Source organism: Drosophila rhopaloa, unplaced genomic scaffold (assembly GCF_018152115.1).
Source record: "Drosophila rhopaloa isolate 14029-0021.01 unplaced genomic scaffold, ASM1815211v1 contig_178, whole genome shotgun sequence".
NCBI classification, from domain to species: Eukaryota; Metazoa; Arthropoda; class Insecta; order Diptera; family Drosophilidae; genus Drosophila; species Drosophila rhopaloa.
In genome coordinates, this window is record NW_025335059.1 from 10,921,550 (window position 1) to 10,943,157 (window position 21,608).

Here is a 21,608-nt window from a genome sequence, read left to right on the forward strand (position 1 = left end):
TTTGTCGTTTAGCTTTTGGTTGATTGTTGTTCGTTTTAAGTTTTCATTTTCGGCTTGCTTTGTGCTCGTGTGTTTTTGTCATTGCCTTGCCATTGTTCGCCTGACTTTTCTCACTCTCGTGCCCTGTTCTACTTTCTATGGCGCTGATCCATGGGTGGATTGAAAAGTTTCACGGATATCGCTCAGACACACGTAGATGCCGGCAGTCGCACTGTATAAATCATCATAATTTCGTAACAATTGAATTTAGAGCGTAATTGCCGTAAATAAGATGAAATTGCAATGACTGAGAAATAATAATCGAGAGTCGAGTAGAGTGGAGTGGAGTGGAGCCAAACTAAATGGAGTCGAGGTGCAGAGCACGAGCCGCTGGTCCGATGGGAGCATTGAGCCAAGTCGGGGCATAAATTGCGCTAATAAAGCGCACAATTAAAGTCACCATCGCCAGCGTTCCGTCGCTGTCGTTGAGCAAATTGGCAACACTTTCCAATCGAAACGAGTTGCAGATTCGCTGGAAACAAACTTCTTTTTAACGCTCTGATGCTGATTTGGCAATTTTCAAAAATAAAATAAAAATGAATTTGGGTTAGATGAGCGAGTTAGCCCCCGAAAGTTGTATCTCATCGGTGCAGCGAATTTTTGTCAAATATGTTTGCCCGGCTGCTTGCGGCGAGGAATGCGGAAATATTGTTTCTTTTCTTCTCTATTCAGCTGCTTTTGCCTATCTCTGTTTACGTGCACTTTCCACGGCTTTTCCTCCCGCTTTTCGCCGCATCTGCATCTGTTTGTTTTGAGATATTTTCGCGCTTCGCGCTGCCGTTTTATTTTTTCCCTCTTTTTTCAACGAGCTCATGATGATTTCGTGTTATATAGTATTTGTTGCCATGTGGTGGCCAGGCAAATGCATTTCCACACATTTTCTTTCGTGCATGACATTAAAGTTTTAAATTTAACAACCAGCCAAATGCCGGTCTGTTCGTTCTTCGTCTCGTAGATAGTTCCCTCGCTTTGTTTTTACTCTTTGTCGTTTTGACGACACTTAACTCTTGCGAGCACTTGTGAACTTTGCCAAGTGCGTCAAAAGTCGCGCCCCACTTTCCAAACTCTAAAGTTTAAAAGTCAATATTTTATTTTGCTTGCAAATAATTTCATTGAATAAATGTTTCGATTTCAGTTTAATCGAGAGCAAAATCAATAAAAACTTATTAGGAATTGCTAAACAAAAGCTATTTGCGGTTATTCTTCAAGGACTTTTATATTTTACAATTTTGTCATTAATTTTACTTAAAAAGGATGTTATAAATACATATGTATAAATAAACTAAAATAAATAAATAAAACTATTCAATTTACAAATTAATTTTTAATTTAAAAAAATATCGATTACAAAACATTTTACATTACACATTTTTTTGTAATTTTTATTCGGTATGACTTGCAATATTTTATTTTTTTAAACTAAAAACTAAACTGTAATAAGAGTTGATATTTGAAAATGTACAAGGGCAAGTGATTTCTGCTTTAATAACTATATTATTTTAGGTCTTTAACATTTCCAAAATAATGACTCGATTTCACCGCAGCCACGTAAATTAAAATCAAGCTTGCTTGTCAACAGACATTGCGCATACGCCGCATTGCACAGCAAAGCAAGACGAACTGCATTTTATTTAGCGTTTGCTTGCTGAGCTTGCGTGCCCAGTGAATGGCAGTCGCTGTCTTCATTCTCATTCCCGTTTCGTTTATTTTGGGAACTCTTTTCTTCAGACAAGCAAGTCGTGCAAATGTCAAAAGTGTGACAAACATTTTGTGGAAATTCGGTTCATTATTCGACCAAAGTGACCCCATTCAAAAAACTGATTACAACGATGATTACCATCCCCAGACAGTCTTCCCTCAGCACGCTTCTAATTTCTTTGAGCCCGGCTTTCTTGGAGCTTGGACTTTGGTAGTATCTTCATCTCCGTTGCCGGCCAGGCACGATTTACTGCCACATTTAGATTTAAACTTGAAAATTTGTTGCTGCAACTGGCATTGCTATTTTTACCATTTTAACCAGCACGTTCTACAAGTTTTTGCGGCTACCTGCCGCGCTACGTGGGAAGTTGGAATGGGAATGAAAATGGTTTGCTGCAAATGTTTGTCCAAACTGGACGCATTGTTTGGCCGTCACCACTGTTGGCCAAAAGGAAATGTTTTCCTAGGCTGCCTTGAAGCGCAACCAAGTTGTTGACTCGGCGGCCGGGTTTGTTGACTTGTCTCTCGATTTATCTGCGTGTTAATTTGAGCAATTAACATGGTAAATTAAGGAAGCACCAATTCGCCGTAGATATTTTCAACATAAATACACACCTAAGGCTGCCCGGGTTGCTTGTTAACCTGCCAACTACAACATGATCAACATCTCATTGTCTGATTTTTTTCTCCTTTACTGTTTTTCAGTTAACTCTTTGCGTTAAAACAAGCCAAACAGTTACCGTAAAAATGAAGTCTAAAGCTGGGTAAATGAGGAAATGTTTATAATGATTTTGAAAAAATAAAAAAATAAATTTATTTTCAAAAATTACCCAAGAAGTAAATCAATTAATCATCCACTTTAATTTGGCAACATCTTCAAATTAAGTTATTAATTAAAAGTAACTTATTTTGAGGCTATTGCTAGGAAGCATTTCAGAAATTGAAAAGCTACTTAATTAATTAATTAGCTATACCATTTATTTTTTAAAATATTAGGATTTAGTAGAATTAGTATTCAAAACTTGAATCTGACTTATGTTTATTTAATTTAGGATTGTACAGTATCCTCCTCTTTGAATTAAAACCACCATAACATTTATTATACTATTTATTGTCCAGCTTCTAAATATGGCACAAACTACCTCATAGAAATTCGATTAGTCACTTATGTTGTATACATACATAAATACCAAATAGTATCTTTGGTAGTTGGCTTTCCTCTTGCATTGCCGACTTCCACACAAGTTTTTAATGCTTTTTAAACAGAGTATAAAAACCACCTTGCGCCCAGTTAGTCATTCGGCACACTCAAACGTGTATATATAAATATAGCCACAAGCCCCGATATGGCCGGTATACAGTTAACCAATTGTTAACCCAAATGTGCTGCCAACTGATACGAAAAGAGAAGGGGCGCGGCACGAGCTGGGGGGGATCCATCGAGGTGCGCCTGCGCGCAGCACATTGCCAACTGATTTGCTGCGCATTGATTGAAGGGTAAATTACACCTTGCCACATGCGATTCGATGCGAATCAACCCGATGACGGACACATAAACGGCGGTCCAAGATTACTTGTACAGGGGTGCACATGGAGATACCTTCTCATTTAATTTTAGGAAACCGAAAGAATTAAGGATAAGAAAGAATGAAGTATTAAATTATAAAAATAAATTTATTTAAGAGCTTAAATATGGTTGAATATCCCAATATCAATTGAATAGTTTTAATCATCTCTGAATAATAACATTTAACAATGTTACATGTAAACAATATTATATTAAAATTTTATATGGCAAAAGCTATATTATAAATATATTATAAATATTATTTAAATTTTAAATTTATCTGGATTTGTATATGTTACAAAAATTCATCTAGTTTATATGTATAACGAAATGTGTTATTGTTTTCCATGCAACAAGGCCACCCTTGGCTTTAGCTCAGCTTATCTTAGTATTATTTTTATACGGAATAATACTGAATGCAATTTTTTCTCGGTGTAGGCTCTTTCCTCTTTACTTGGCAAATATGTATCCGAAAGATACTGTTAGCTACTGCCGCTACGGCCACCGGGCGACTGTTATTTGTATTTGTAGAATTTTGTGTGCAAATACAAATTTTTCGCTCGCAACTATTTGTAAATTGCGTCACCTTCGCCGAAACTTGGTTTTTGGTTATGGTTCGCTAGTGTGTCCATGTTTGGATGTTTAGAGCGCCCTCTCTATTTCTCCGACTATCCGACAATCGGTGGACGTATCTGTGTATCTCAGGGTGCGAGTATCTGTGTCAATCGTTTACACTTGTGTCAGTGCTGCGACCATAACTGCATACATATTTAATAGCATTTCAATGTTGTTTCATTCCAAGTGCGCTGTCACGTAATTAAAGTCACATAAACATTTGAATAGGTTTTTCTTGAATGGCTTTTAAAATTTTTTTATTTTGGCACATTTATGAACGTACGCGTAGGCATTTCGACTAGACTGAAATACATACAGTCCGCCACAAAAATAGACCGTCATATAGAGTTGTCTGCGTCACTTGTTATGAATATGAATCGCCATTGGTTCCGTGTCAATTGATATGAATAAGTGTATTTGGTTATTTATTACTTACACTAAATTTGGTTTGTTGAATAAAGTCTTAAAGTTTCCACTTTTTGAAAGAATTTCCGACAATAACACTATCGAGAAGTTATTAATTTTTTTGTAATTGAAATAAAACTAAATAGAAATAAAATGAAGTCCTAAAAATAACAGAATCTGCAGTAGATCCCATGAGGAAAACATTATTTCCATTAGGAAAACATGAGATCCTAAAGCATTTTTTTATTTTTGCTTTAATTATCTTAATAGTGACTTGCAATGTCTATTCGATTCTCGTTAAAAAGGAAACACCTTTATTACTCGTTTTTTAACGACTGGCCAGAGCAGGCATTTCCCTTTTAATTAATAATACCTCACTGGTGTTTTGTGGCGTGTTGCCAGCGGGGCCTTTTGGGCCAATGCCACCGAATGGCAAAAACTTTATGACACTGAGACCTGGGTATACCTCATCATCGGACAGAAGCAAACGCAAATTGACAGCCGTTACGGATATGATGATGACCTCATTTCCAGAGCAAAAACAGAACTTAATTAAGTCTGGCTTTTTTGGTTCTGATTGTTAGCAAAACTTCATTTTCACACCTCACTGATTGAGAATGATGTGATTTTAATAATACACTTTTTACACATTTAAGGAGCTGCTACATTTCAAATCGCACTTTTTTTTATTGCTGACCAATTTCGGTTTGAGGTTTTGTATTTTTAAATAATTGTCGCAATCAAATGTAATTACAAATGCATTGAAGTTGTCCGTTTGTGTTTCCTTTTTGCATTGCAATTACAAAACAAGACAAAAAGCAAAAGCAAGCCAAGCGCTCAATTATTGTTGCAATTTGCAACAGGCAGCAGCAACACCAGCAACAGCAACAACTGCCGACTTCTGTCGATGCGGTAACATGGCTCAATTTTGGCTGCTGAACATTATTATTAGTTCGCATTTGCGAACAATATTCGCTTATTGTTCGAAAAGATCGGCCCACAACAACAACTGCAAATTGTGGCTCCATTGTGGCAGCAGCAACAACTACACAAATAGCAACAGCAACATCAGCGGATAGCAACAATTGATCATATTTTGGTCAGACAACAGAAATGGAAAAAACGTTGATAGATGATTACTAGTCAAAGAAAATGTTTTAATATCTTAAAAAGTTTAATACTCTTACTTAGAATCTTAATTCTTTTCAATAACTTTTAAAAATTATCCTAATTAGGTAAATATATTTAATGTGTTTGTCAATGGACAGTTGATTTTAAATAGAAATGTTAGAAATTTAAAAATGATTTATTTTTATTCATATAAGTTTTTAAATTAAATTATGTCAAGATTATAATTTGTTTAATTTTTGTTGAAAAAAAAAAAATGAAACGTGCAACAATTAATGAAATAATTACAAACTTTAAATTTATTGTGGGCTTTTAAATAAAAAATGTAAACAAATTAAGCCTTGGGTTCAAAGTTTTCAAATTACTTTAAAATTGCCCAACTTTCAATTCAATTTCGACAAAATTAAGTTCAATGTTTTGTGGGACTTCAATTTAACAAAAATTTAATTTGACACAACCAAATGCGAGTTCAAAGGTTTTCAAATTGCTTTTAAATTGCCCAATGTATGATCTACGCGATGGCTGCTAAAAGGCAGCAACAACCTTTTCGGAAAGGGCATGACAAACAGACAGGCAGCCCAAACAGACAAACCAAAAAAAAAAAAAGAAAACCAGACACCGAAAATAAGGCACTTGGGCCTGCAATCGGGCCAAGATGCATCTCGGCTAACTGTAATGTCGTCAGCGATCTTGGCTTGACGACGCCATTATGAAATTGCACGAGTGCGGGTACGGGTACCAGCCGCCATTCAACAGATCCGAGGTTTGTTTTCTTTGTCGGACACTTTTCACCTGCTCTCCCACTCTGTCCATTGTGTGCCAGGCCATGCAAATAGTGCCCCAGCCACCGCCGCACGCCCCAAAATACAGAAAAAAATAGAAACAAACGCGACTCCGCCATCCGCTGATGGTTGCGCCTGTCCGCGAGGCAATCGTCGTCCAGCTGGTGCCACCAGTGTTGAATGTTTGCACTTTCGGATCGCTCACTGAGTCAGTCAGTCACTCAGGTTGTGAGCACTGAAAAAAAAGAAGTCCGAAAATTGTTTTCTTAAATATTATTTGACCACATACAAGTCTTAAGTTCTTTACCACCATTATAAATCCCAATAGGATTGGATGGTTTGGACACAAATTGTAAACTAAAGGAGATATTTAATTTGGATTATATATATTGTATCTAATATAAAACGAATGTCATTGAAAGTAATCAGACATTTTTATTATGTGATTTATCACAAAGTTCCTTTTTTTTTATTCACTCACAACTTTGTGAATTGTATTGTCCAAATTTCTTCTGTTTTTTTAGGTTTAAGTGTTCGATATATTTATATAATATTTGAAGAGAAGTATTGTGTAATTTTCTCTCTGTGCAGGCAGGCAATCGCAGGGCCAGTCTCGTGAATTGGTAACCATTAACCATCAAGCATTCTCTGGGGCTTTTCAATTTCATTTGCGCAATTATTGTGAAATTAAGATGTTTGCTCAGACAAGACTCGCTCCTCCTGCTGCTGCTATCTTGCAGATACATTGGGAACTTTCTACGGGCCCGTAGATTCATTTGATTTGAGCCAGCTCATGTGAACTATTCGCCAAGATAAGATATGCTAGTGAGCTAATTATGTCTAAGAAATTGTTCAGACCCAACTGACATACAAAAAAAAAAAAATAAGGCAGAGACTGTGAGCCAAAGAAAAATCTGTAACAAATAACAAAAACAACATCTTTAGATCTCATAGAACACAACTTTCACCCGAAAAAATCGGATACAAGCAACTACAACAATGACAGCGAGCAACGGGCCAACTGTTGCAACAGTTTTATGGCTTAAAATTCACACTCTTAATTGCCAACCAGTGTGTGTATCTTTTAGATACTCAAGCGCAACGCATCTCTACGCATGTGTGACCGACCGACCATCAAGAATGATTGTAATTATAAGACTGGCCCAGAGCAGAACAATGAAAGAGAAAATTGATAGTTAATGCAACTGCAATTGGAGCTGTGCAGGTTAATTGAGCGCATTAGCGGTTCATAACCGAGATTTCTCCAGACATTTCTTTGACTAGGGGTTTAACCTATAGGAACATACTGGGGATCCGGCTTCTTTACTGTTATAAGAAAATGTCAATGTGCAAGATTGGTATAGGTATACTACTATTAGAATACTACAAAGATATAACTAAATATTATTTTAAAAATATTAAATATGGGTATTCAAATAAAAGAAACTGTTGCAGTGAAATCGCTAAAACATTATCGACTTATACTGTTAAATAATATAAAATATTATGAAATATTATAAAATATTATGAAACCAATACAATAGACTGTATTTTATTGCGTTTTGTGATTTGTTTCCTTTATTGTTTATTTTAAAACTAAAATATAAATCAATAAATCGTATTGTTACTAATTGGTACAATAGAGTTTTTAAATTTATTTAATCTCAATAAAACCCTAAGCCCAACATTAATTTTTTTTCATAATTTATAACTCATGCACCCAATGCAAATGACATAATATTTATACATCCGTGTTATTCGATCCAGCTTTCGTGTGCTTTTGAGAATCGACTCAATCCAGACGGAATTACATCGAAATTGTCGCAGGCAATAAGTAGTATTTAATAATATTTTTTTCCAGCTGGGAAGTGCGTACGTGAGCTCGTTTCGAGTTTCGCGGTCGGCACCATTTGTGTATTTGTGTGATAATTCGCAATTGGAGCTGCAACAAACACACACCCACTTGCGGTTGTCATCTCCTCACACACAGATACTCACTCGAACCCGCAGATAATTTTCCAGCTCTTACGCTTAAGTAGGAAAAGCGTTCGTGAGTGTAAATTGTGTTAAGTTCTTTTTGGCTTTCTCGCCGCGACGGCTTTCTATTTTCCCGATGCCGTTGGTGCCACTACGGCTACATATCTGTTTTTGCGGCTGCCGCCTCAGTTCTGACTAATGACAACCGTTTGTGGGAGTAGGAAGTGCCTTCCCCACCTCTTCTATCTTTGTTTTAGCATTTTTTTTCTTTTTCGGCGGCAGGTTTTCTCTTTACGAGATTCTGGAGCGTCATAGTTAGTTCTTCCCGACGTCTTTAAAATTACTTACTAATGATAATTAGAGGCATTATTTTCCCATTATTCTTCAGAAAGTTGTTTCCCGTAAGCAGCATTTCTGTTGGTTTTTATTGCAATTAAAGCGTCATTTAACTGGGCGTGGGAGCTGCCGATCCGGGAAAGATTTGACCCCACCCATTCGCCCCGCCCAAGTCAAGTGGTAATATAGACATGACACATGATAAATGATCAGGACTTTTTAATTAAAACCGCAAAAGTTAACTAATGTTTTTGCATTGTTTTCGATTTTGTTGAGCTATTTTCGTATTGCTTTCTTTTTTTTCAATTAAAAATAATGGTCATGCACATTTTATAAATGAGTTTCGGTTCAACGGAGCTTTTGATTATGCAAAAAAAACTGCAATAGCCCGGCCAGTAGCCACATGTGTGTGCTCCACTTATTGGCCAAGATTAACTTTGGCTGCTGTTTGCGCTTTGTTTGCCAACAGATTCAGATTGGGATTCAGCAACATCATCATCGGGTCTTCAGTTGCCGCTTCTTCAGCTTTTCAGCTGTTTTGTGCCTTGAGCTTCCGACTTTCTCCAAACACATACCGCCGCACATGCATATATACACATGCATGTATACACACTTGGTTAGCCCGGCGTTATAACAAATCCAGAGTGTGTGCTCGGCTGCTCTGCCTGGCCAGCTGCCTAATGATCCGTCTATGTTATAACTTATATGCAAACCGGCTGCCAAATTGAAATGTGCACGGACTTGGGAGTGTGCTTCCCTTAAAATCTCTCTATCTTCCTTGGCCTTTTGCCAAAAATATGTTTTGTTTTCCACAGCATTTGATGTTGATAAATCTGCCGCCCACTGTTGTTAACAATTTGGCATTATTAATGTCTAGATATTACGAAATTTGTCAGTTTTCGGGTAGGCAAAACAATACGTCATGAATGTATATGTTTTTTTCTATAAGGGTTCAGGGGAACCCATTGAGGAAATTATAAAAAAAAACAAGATTACTTCTTGTCCGCAAGATTTGTTTATGTTTTCGAACAATACGTTTTAAGTAAATCGGTTTCCTATTAAAGCTTTTGGCTTTATTGATAAAAAAAATTATTAAGATTAAATGGATTTTTATCCGTAAGTTGATTTTATAGTTAACACACGATTAATATTAATGGTATTTATAAAAGACTTTGAAAGCGAAAAAAATTAAGAACGTTATTTATCTTCGATTAACACTAAAGATATACAAAAAGAGAATTTTATTGTTTTCAATCTAATCAAACGATGAGTATAAACGTTTATTTATAAACAAATTTGTATTTCAAAAGAATTTTATCATGAATATAATTATTTATCTTTAATCAACTGTATACCTAATCATATTTGTTTTTCTTTTTTTGCAGGTGAGTTCACAATGCAACGTGAGTTAACAACAATTTATAGTCTTGTGTCATACTGACCAGAATAAAAAGGCCTTGTGTTTGTCATAGTGGTAAGAAATAACATTTAGAATGTCCATTTTTGAAATACCCTATCTTAATCAGTAATATAAACTTTGCTTTGTCTGTAATTAAAAATCAAAACTTGTTTACAGCAAGACTTGTTTTATTACTCATTGCTTTAATAGATTTTTGATATGGTTAGGTGATCAAAATTGTGCAGATTTGTTAACACGTAATAGGAAACTGAAATTGGATGTTTATAAAAGGCAATCAAAACTACGTGATTTTACATTTAACTTTATATACTGTGACTACAGAAACTACGACTTTTAGCTTGAAGGAAAGTAATATAAGCTTATAAATATAAAAAAAAAACAAAAATTAACAATCAAAAAAACTATGCATTTACATAACTTTAATGCTTCGGGATTCCTTAGTTTATTATACCCTTTTGTGGGCCAGGGTATTCAGAAGACTTACACATTTTATTGGACAACCAAGCGGGGCCTGACCAAGGAGCTTGGCTGTCGTTTTATGTTTCATGCGAATCGCAGAAACGAACAAAAATGTATATGTGCAATTATAATAAATTATTTTCGCGTGGATTAACGAGTTAATGACGGTCGCTCCGGTGGAAGCCGAAAAGAGCGCGTGTTTTTAATTGTTAAATTGCTGGCAAGAAAACAAGGCAGCGCCAGACAACTGAGCTTCAGTCAAACCACATTTATGCGAATGCTTGCCAAATTTGTGTCATGCCCCAAATAGGATAAATCCGCAAAATAATTCCGCCTGCTGGCTGCTGAATGGCACTTCCCCACAAAACGGAAACGGATGAAAGTGTATTTTTTGAAAATTGATCAAATAAATGCTGCACACGGCGACGAGGCTGATGATAGCGATGCTTGATGCCTGATGAAGCCTGATGTTTGGCCAGGAAATCCAAGCAGAAACATGGCCAACGCTTGTCTATGGCTATATTTAGTCAGCCAGCCAGCCAAGCTATTGGCAAAGTCTGCCGTTTTGGGGAAAAGTCGATGTAAACAAGTCCGCTGCTGTTGCAACGACCTAAATTCACCGTAAAATTCATGAGAAAAAAAAGATACCTCCTTTAAGGGGGTATATGTACAGTTATGGTTAAATCCAGAGAACTTAAGAACAGGGATAAAAAATAAACTATATTCGCTTAAGAAAAAAGTGGTCTTTATCTTATACCTAACAAAAAATATGGTACTAAATGGTTAAAAATAGTTATTCATTATTTTTTGAAGTCGAACTATTTTATTTTTATTCATAAGTAAAAAGTATTTAAAATTTGTTCTGAACTCCCTTATTAATTTAAATGGGAACTATTTTAGATCAAAGTTTTAAGCCTTTACTCATTTCAATCAAAACTTTTGTAAAAAACAAATTTTTATACGAAAATTGCAGGTGAATATTTTCATAATCTAAGTTTTGTATAAAAATTTGCATTTCGCAGGTATTTTGATTACAGTGACAAAACATTAAATCTCAATGCAAATAAAAAGTGCAAAATCTCGTTCTCAGGGCTATTTTTTTTGGCCGCACCTGTATCCATGTTGCGATGCTGAGAAGGCAGCGGGTGCGGATTCTCTATGTCTCAGGTGTCTTACGATGGCCAGCTGTCGCAGCGTTGCAACAAGTTGCCAGCGAAGTTGTTGCCGTCGCCAAGGTCATCGTCGTTAAATGTGGCCAGCATCCTCTGCTGCTGTTGTATTTTTTTAAGGTTTTTCTTTTTATTATTGTATATGCTGTTTTTTTTTTTTTTGGTAGCTCTTTGGCTTGGGCATTTTTACCAGTTTGACAAGTTTTTTGCAGTCACTTGTCTGTGCTCGCTGACTACTTGGGCTTCTACTCACAACATCTTCTTGTCCGCTTCTCAGATTCTTCGATGTTCTTGCGCTCGTATTTCAATTTCGGCCTTTTCTGTACACTTTTTTGCTGTTTTTGTCTGTAGTTTTTGTTTTTGGTGTTTCACTTTGCCCATATGGCGCCGCTTAAGGTGTCCCCTTGGCATGGGAGCTCAGTTAAAGCGGAAAATTTATGACCTCCACAAAGAAAGCCTCCACGTACTATACAATTTCATTATGAATTATGCACAGCCATGGCCTTTCGATAAGTCAACGAACTTTCCGGGCTTACTATATAGTAATTACGAGGGTAGTTTGTTAAGATAATGGATATATTCTGATCAAACATTCAAGTCGATAAAACAGTTTTTTTTTTATTTTGAAGATATGGTTATGAAAATTTATTTAATGCAAACTAATTTGATTTTTCTAATTTTTACAACTTACCAAATTTAATTGTTCTTAAATAAATAAACTTTTTAATTTGCTTTCATCAAATTTTATGTATGTATTTAAAAATTTCAGAAAAAACATTTAATCCATTAATAATAAATGGGACAAGCTTAAGCTTTCCATATATTAAATTTTATATTGATCTTTAACAATGAAAAACATCCCTGAAGTGTGTTTGCTGAGCACACGTAAGACTGAGTCATCAAAAGGATATTTCCACTGGGGGAAAAGCTAAAAGTCAGGGACATGTGAAATGTAGAATAGAAAACTAGAAAACTTACAGCCAAACCGCAGACCCCAAACGAAAGGCAAACCCCTAACTGGCCCATCGGAAAACATTGTTGAGCGCAGATAGAGACTACTGCGCCCAGCTATTAACGGGCCCAACAAGTCCGACATGCACACCCCAAATACCCAGTGAACCGCAAATGTGTCGCTGCTCCGGCCGCCGCTGTCAGCGCGTCGTATACTTGATGTGTATTTCCAGTTATTGGCGGCCGCATTTATCGATCGGCATGGATATTAGTCGACGTCCTCATTTAAAGCTAACCACTGAATCGCCGTCTCTGTCTCTAATAGCCTTTCGAATAGTTTTTTTTTTTGTATTTTCGCCAAGTTTCTGCTCTCCGCGCCAGGTAAATAGCAAAACAGAGTCTAGGGGCTGGCCAGCATGCAAACAAGTCTTTTATGGCGCTTTTCCAGTGACAGTGCATCACATGGCCATGTTTGGGGCTATCTGTTAACTGTTTTTGTAAGCCAACTTTGTTGTTTGTTTTTTTTTTCATTTATCAATGAGGCGAAGAAACTGGTTACGGCAAACTATCATGCAGTCGACTAATTAGTAGTTTGAATTGGTTTTTTCTATTTTAAAAACTAATGATCTGCCAGAAATTAATTCAAAGGGAATTGTCAGAATGCACTTTTGCCTACTAAATACATCTTTTGGCCTATTGTGACAAAACTCCATAAATCAACAAATGGTCTTGTCTTGGGCAACAAAGTCGTGACCAAAAATATGATGTTCTTCTCTATCTTCAATTTTTTGTTGGCTGTCTTTTTTTTTTTGCCTTAATCTGCAAGTTTTATGTGATGCTAAAAAGGTGAGCATTAACTTTGTAGTTTTTCTGAAATTGTTAACTGCTTTGTACTTAAACTGTTGGTTTTTGCAAAGTACTTAATTTTTTGGAAGGTATTTGGTAATGGGTTGCAGATGGATAATGCAAAAAGTTAACAAACTAAATTAAGAAGGAAAATATATAAACATTAGACAAGTAGCTTTTTGTATAAATTGACTCTTTGCTAAAGATAATCTGTAAATCTTTGCCCTTTTGATGGAGGGGATAGGCTGTTACTAACTAATCAGTTGCCTAGTATCTTTTTCAATTTGATGCCAGGCGCACTAAGTGAATCCATCTAATTGAATTGTTAAACCAAAGCCGTTGTTCTCCATCGGTAGCCTTATTTTTTTGTTTCCTCGAAATTATTTGCTGTTGTCAGCAGATCTGAGTAAGCACGTAAAGCCGCGGCTCGCTGTTCAATTGCGGCGATTAAAGTCGCGTTTGGCCACGGCCATGCAAATGCCACAGCGCCTCTCTAATAGGCTTGGGCTTACTCGGATTTGGGTTTGGATTTGGGCTTGGTCGTCGACGGCATCATCCACTAAAACTGAAACTAGCAAGGTCTTCGGCTGACGTTCTCCAGCTATTACATTACATTACAGTAAACGAAGGTAAGCGCTGAATGTGCCTGTGTTACATAAAAGCTAATGAAAATGCTGGGAATTCCGGCGCTGTTGCTGCCTCATTAGCCGTGCTTATGAACACAATCGGCGGCTAACTCAACTCGAATAGCCGGAATAAGTGCAATTCATGCGGCAAGTGCGTGGCTCGAGTGCACCTGAAAGGCATTCCGTCGGCGTCCTCAGTCTACAGTCCGCAGTCCTCGGAGATCGCAGATGAAGTGGCCAAATGGCCAAGTGGCCAAACGTCTAATTATGCTCACCCTTGGGCGCTAGTAGCCATTCGCCCAGCGGCCAGTAAACAAAATAAAAAACCAATTTGTTAGCGCCGCATAGGAACTCCCAAATGCACAGTGTCTCAACGACTCGAATAATAATACAATGGTCAAGAAAATGCAAAATGAAAAAGGCATTTTGTTAAACATAAAAAAATAAATAGGCACTCGCTTTTGGTTAGTTGTAAATATGTAGGTGGTAACCATATCTAAAGAAAAGTGGCATAGACAATTGTTTTTTTAATTATGGGTTCATATATACATTGAAAGATTCTCATTCTTTTATTGATGGTTAACGAATTTTAAGAGGTTTTTAAATTTTAAGATTATACAAACTATATATAAATTAGCTTGGTTCTACAGCATAAAGTAAATGCATTTGTTAAAAAGGAAGAAACTTTAAAAAAAATGTCAGGAGAGTGCTTTCATTGAACACCATAAATTTAATTAATTTAAAAAACAAAAGAACAATTTATACAATTTTAACGATTATTCTGAAAGTAGTTGCGTACTTTCAAAAAATGTTTGGCGAGTGCTTCCATTAAACGGTTACTTAAGTTTCTAAAATGTACTGCTTATTGAGTAACAGTGTGCCGTCTCTTTAATTAGTGAACGCAACTTGAATTCTCGGCTAAATCTTTACCATGACTTTCTAAATGCAAATTCTTGGGCCAGTTATTCTCGGTCTGGCTAAGCGGAGTGTGATTTATGGCTACCAAAGCTGCTTAGATGCTCGTACACTTTTCAAATTAGCAGCTAGAATAAATGCCCCCAGCGATCTTGGCTTATGACTTAGCCATAAAACCAAAGACTACTCAGAAGTGCTTCTACGAAAAATACTTAAAAAGAAGCGCAACCAGTTTTTGGGCAAATAAAACAAAACAAAACTAGACAAAAACCGGAGAAGATTTTCAATCTGCTGACTCTGGCTGGTGTTGCTCTTAAATTGGCTTAATTTCCGTGCCAAAAACAAAAGGCGGAATCGATCAATGGAAAAGCAAAAGAAACTGGAAATGAGTTTCCCCCCTATTTACAAATTGGCTATGCTTTCAATGCCAAAAAGGGTCGCAGTGGGAGCTCCAACGACTTAATGAACCCAACACTGGCCCCCAAACCCCTCTATTTAGCCAAAGCAATTTAATAGAGCCATGAACCTTGAGCCAAGTACATAGAAAAGCAAAAACATAAACATAGTTTTGTTGTTTGTCTTGGTATAGTCGCTGTTATTATTATTATTTTCGGGTCTGCTCTGAAAACAAATTTACCCAGCCAGACCCAAAAACAACTGACAACTGTCAAGCGACTTTTGCGGGGGCAGTGTCAGACGAATAGACAATGGCCAAAAGAGTGTCAAGTTTAAATATGTTTATATGAGTGCCAAAAAGTGTCGCAGTTTTTCTCACTCTTTGTGCTTTTGAGGACAATTGGCTTCATCTACTCGGCTCTGGAGTTTTGTTACACGGCTAAGCCCGTAAGTCGTATTGATTGAGCCAGACTGAGCTGAAATAGTGCCGACCATTCAGCCAAGTTATAGCTAAAATGTTTTCTTGCTATCACTGAACTAAAATATAATGTATGCTTACCTGCAAATTTATAACGACTATAGATAAGCGATCTATTTATAAAAGCTAAATCAGAAGTGTTAAGGTAGATTACTTTTTGTCGATTGGTAAATATCAGAGAAAGTGCATTTATTTATGTGATAGAATTTGAAAGATTAATTGTGGCGTTGGGAATTAAGTTATAAGTAACATTGTGGGACTGATAGTATTAGATATGTATGTAATTGATTATCAAAAAGCTTAACCTTTTTTTTTGTGGGAGAAGAATTTTGGCCTTTGTTTATTATTGAATTTAAAATATTTTCTCCCAACTGGCTCAGTGGAAAGTGTACTTAGCTTTTTTATGACTCGGCCTGTTGACAGTCTGGTGAAATATTCGCCAATGAAAATGGACGCAGACATTGAACCGGCACAAATCTAGTTGGCTGTTGGCCGGGTTTCTGTGTGGGTTTGCATCGAACGATATGCGATATGTGGGGCCGTAAGTCATCTGGGTATTTGAATGTGGCTATGCAAATATATTTGACTCTGACCGAATGCAAACAACAAAGTGCAGTTAGCAGACAAAACCTCTAGGGGGCATGTCAAGCCAATTAGAAGTGCTGGAAATGAGCAGTGAGGGCGGACAAAAGCGCACGCGCCCTAAATTGGTTAAGGTTGGGCCCCGAAAACTTTTCCATTTCCCCATCGTCCTTCAACGAAATCCAAAAGCCCCCCTTCTTAGGGCAATTATAACTTTTGCTTTGGGGAGGCGCCAGAAAAATAGATTTCTCGTTTTGTGTCCTAGTCTGCTGCTGCGCCATTTGTACAATTGCCATGGCGATGCAATTTGAGTTTTAATGCGCTTGCCCCTCTGCGATTGTATCTGGCAGAAACTACTTATGGCGGGGAACAATGCCGACTTTCGCGCTCTAAGTGCTGTGCAATTTCAGTTTCAATTTTACCAATTTTACCATGACCTTTTTTCTGGTCTGGCTGGTCAATTGTGTTTGGGTGCCAGGTATTGGCGCATAAACGCCGTCCCATTAGCCAAGTGAAAAGCAAATAGAAATTGGTGCTAAATTATGCCGGAACTAAGCCGGGCCATACTCGTATAAGCCTAAGTCGGATCGAACATCGATTTCCTTGGTCATGCAAGCGTGCTTTTACCTCTTTGATTTTCGGTGTTCGATTTTCGATACTTGCGTCAGCAGTCGATTGTGTAACAAAGATCAAAGTTAATACGAACTTATTTGTTTTTCGTTTGTTGGGTTGTGTATTTTTCGGGGGTTTCAGATATCTTCAAACGGAAATCGGAGGCAAGGTGAACGCACCAATTTTCGAGAGGTTTTTGATCTGAATGGTCATTAACCCATTCGAAACACGTGATTGATTTTGAAAGGGAATTGGGCGCGATGTATAGAATAAACAACAGAATTGGGCAATTATAGTTTAAAATTAAATTTGAAGATGGAAATACTTCCTCTTAATCGTTTAAAAATCTTGATTTACGATAAGGAGCTAACTCTATTTCAAGAATTATTATATTATTGTGATTGTATAGCAAAATTGAAAGCAAAATAAAAATGGATGTGCGGCTGTTAATAGCGGATAATTTAGAGTTAAATCGAGCATTTGACGAACACTGTATTTAGTGGGTAATTCGAACAGACATCTGGGAAAGTGCTCGTAGTCAGACATTCCCATCCGTCGGATCCCCCATTATCCTTTCCTTTGGCAGCTGTCGGAGAGCTTTCCGCACTTTCATTCACGCAAACGGAGATAAAAAGGAGGTTGGTAATTAAAACATAAATCCCCGTCCGGCCGTCACAATAATGTCAGCATTGTGGCTGCTTACCCCTTTTTGGATAGGCTTATCTCCGGTCGCGGATCCGTCTGACAATCTGAAAGTCTGCTAATGAAAATATTAAATTTAATGAAATGAATATTTCTGCCTTTTGGCTTTGGCTGGCACGTGAAATCTCTATAGAAATGCCGGGCCAAAAGAAATGCCAGCGAAAGTGTTGGCTGTTAATGTTTCCCCAACGCATTTGGCCAACTCCTCGACTGACTGGCCAACTGGCCACGGCGTCAATCAAACGTTGTCGCAGCTGTCTGCGAATTGCGAGCTCATATTCATTCACTCACTTACTCACTCACTCAGCGGTGTACTTTCGAAAGCAATTTAGTATTTGTTAATGAAACTTAAATAATGCTCCAAATAAGCAAATGGCAATCAAAAGTCATTATGTGCATATAAAGAGTGCTCTTAACAACTGTCTCTCCTTCGTCAGCAAGCTGCACTTTCAACTTCTTTTGATTGTGTAAATAACACATTATATTTATAGCCCTACACAAGAAACATTAAAATAAAATTTGATTTTGTGTCTATTTGAGGTAATTTAAATTTTGCAAAGAGTTTTACCAATTTAACAATTCGTTTTAATCGATACTTTCTAACGATACTGCAACTGAAATTAAGTGGCTATTATTTAAATTCGTGTTCATTTTATTGAACCAACCTTAAAAAATCTTTATTTTGCGTAATTAAAAACATTTGTTTGCTTGATTTATGTCTTACATTATAGGCTGTAAATGATGTGTTTCTGAATGCATTCGGATTAAGTTAAATTATTAGCAGTGTACAATATGTATAGATTTGTTGTATGTGGCCACAAAATAGCCTCGGGCAACAGCAAAATTTGTACTGGCGCCCTTCGCTGGAGGTTGCCCAGCCCGGCCAACTGACAGCTCTCTTTGGAGCAGTTGGCGGCGGTTGTTGTTCATTCGCCCGTTTATAATGTAACCGCAATTCATTTTTTTTTCCCCTCAGCCATATAATTTTTTTTTTTTGCAGCTTTGCCCGTTGGTATAGCATTACCTTTGATACACTATAGTTAAAAAGGCGTTGTGTCCGTGATTATCATACATCACTTCATTTAAATAAGAATTGGGATAAATTTTATAGGCAAATACCATAGGAGTGGGTGATATAAGTTGGTAACAGGAAACCATGTGTTGGGTATAATTTAAAATAGTTTATTTGTTTATTTTTGGAAAATTTTGCTTTGCTTTTTGATGCTTTTAAAAATCATTTAATATATCATAATATCAATTTTGTATTATTTTAAAAAGTCATTAAAATATTGAAACATTAAAATGCAACTTCATTAAATGTGTGTATGTTTGAAAGAGTGCCAGATGAGTGGATCCTAGTTTTAATTATTTTTTTAGTTGAAAAATTTAACACATTTTTAAACAAATTTTTTCGTATAGTTTGGCTTAGTTCATTCACATTTTGAATGATTATCTCTAAAACGGTTTTAAAATTATAAAAACAAAAAATATTGAAATTATTGTTTTTTATTGCGGCTTAAATCTAACAAGCTAAAAAGGAAACTTCCAGGTGTTTTAGCCACAATTGCTTTGGGCCTGGTTGACTATCTTTCTTGGCCGCTGGTCAGCTTTGTTGTGGTCGGGAGGGAGTCCTCTCTCCATCTCTCCTGCCATCCGAAGGCTTCAGGCTCTTCCCGTTTCCCGGGTTATGCGACACGTTGTCCACTCCAAGGAAAGTGTTGTGGTTAAAACAAACAGCTCGCCCTTTCGGGAAAAATAGGGGGAAAACAGCAAAAATAAATGGAGAGAATTACAATTCGAATGCATTGTCTTTTGTGCGGCTACGACCATAGTGCAATTGCCGGCCCTTCCGTTAAAAGCAACTTTCATGGTGGCTGGCGGGCATAACCAAAACCGAAACCAAAGCCAAAGCCAAAACCGTTCGATGCCGCACCGATAATAAATTTCCCTCATTGTTACCTGCCCACGGTGGTGTTGTTATTATTATTATTGTTGCCTTTATGCACACAACATCATCATAATAAATTTCGCCTGATGTACGACGGCTGTTGTACTTTAATAAGCAAAGTGCTTGGGCTGGCCGCATGGCTGGTTAGCTTAGCCATCCACTTGCCACTTCTGCCACTGGCCACTGGCCACTAGCCACCGTTTGTCCACTTGGCCATGCAACCTGCAGCCTGCGACGTGCAACCTGCAACACGAAGTTTGTTGAACCTCCATCAGCGGGCTCTGGAGGGTTCGTAAATAAATTAAATACCTTGGAGTGTTAGTTACTGGCTATTTAAACAGATGCGGTCAAAGTAATAGCACAAATTTATAGACTGGGATTTTTATTATTTTTATACCCTTGCAGAGGGTATTATAATTTTGGTCAAAAGTGTGCAACGCAGTGAAGGAGACATCTCCGACCCTATAAAGTCTTTATTCTTGTCGGATCCCTCCTGAGTTGATATGCCATGTCCGTCTGTCCGTCTGTCCGTCTGTCCGTCTGTCTGTCCGTCTGTCCGTCTGTCTGTTTTCGCGAACTAGTCTCTCGTTTTAAGTTAATTCAAACTTTGCCCCCTTTTTCCTTTGCCGCGTATATAGTCGGAACGGCCGGGATCGGCACTTATCCTTAGCTGCCTTACTGATTAATCGGAAATGCCTAACTCTGCTGTTTGTTAGTTAGGAAGTTGGGATTTCTATGGGTTTTATATTTGGCCATCATACGACGTACCAATTTCTGGATCTGCCGACTATATCCTATGCTGCTTATAACTGAACGATCGGAGCCTAACGTTGGTTTTTTAAGTTAGGAAGTTGGGTTTTCTATAAGTTTTATTTTTGGCATTATCCGACCTAATTTTGGATCGGACGACTTTCTTGCCGCATATAACTGTTGATCAATGCCTACTTGGGTGTTTGTGGTTGAAGTTGGGTTTCTTGGGTTTTTTTTTGCATCATTCACCCAATTTGGATGGCCGACTTATCTTGGGCCATTCTGACATTAAATGCCACTTTGTTGTTTTAAGTTGGTTTTTTTGTTTATGTTTGATTTTATTTTTATTTCTTTGTTTTTTTTGTTTATTATATATTTTTATATGTAAAGAAAATTAGTATATCAAAAAATTAGTTCCACTAACTTACTATGACTAAATAATGATGATATGACATAAAAAATTTTTTATTTCTTATTTTATGCTAGTTTATTTGGCAATGCATTCATCTTTGCATTGAAAGACCTATTGGTTTATCATATACGAGTTTACATAACGTTGTACTTTCATTTTGTTAAGGTCTAACACCTTTTCTTGTTTATATAAAACAATATCTGCACGTATTAATTTAATAGCCATTATGCAGGGCTAATGCATGTAACAGCTGTGGTGAACTACACTTTAACTAAATTTTATTTATTAACCTAATGCGTCCCCGATGCTTGTGGGCTTGGGTTTGTGGCTTTCGTTGGTTAATATGCATGCGTCAACACTGCCATCTCAGCTTGGCTGCTGACTAAGCGCCGTACATTTCCGCCTTCGTATTAACCGGCTAAGATACGTGGTTGTCACTTGCACGTCGGCCATATCATTAATTAAATGGCTATATATATACCCATATATATTTGTGAGTGTGCGCCCGAAAGGTGTTAATTATCAAAGCTGTTGCATGGCTAATAACTGGGCTATACCCACAGACCAAGAGTAGTTGGCGTAGACAATGGCCCAAGAGAAATCTTCACTTTTTGGCAATGTGTGGGCCATAACCGTAATGGCATCTCATTAGCATTGCATTAACGACACAATCATAATTTTTAATGATGGAAAACGTGCCAGCTTCAGGTCGCCACATTTTTTTCCACCTCAAAAAAAAAAAAATGAAATCATAAAATATATTAATAAAAAAAGAGAATAAAGATTGCTTGCGGA

At 37.0% G+C, this 21,608-nt stretch overlaps 1 protein-coding gene across 4 annotated transcripts in view; it reads left to right on the forward strand.

The window, feature by feature from the left end:
- LOC108043120 overlaps positions 1-21,608 on the forward strand; it is a 59,748-nt gene that overhangs the window by 14,924 nt on the left and 23,216 nt on the right. The gene's annotated exons all lie outside the window — the stretch shown is intronic.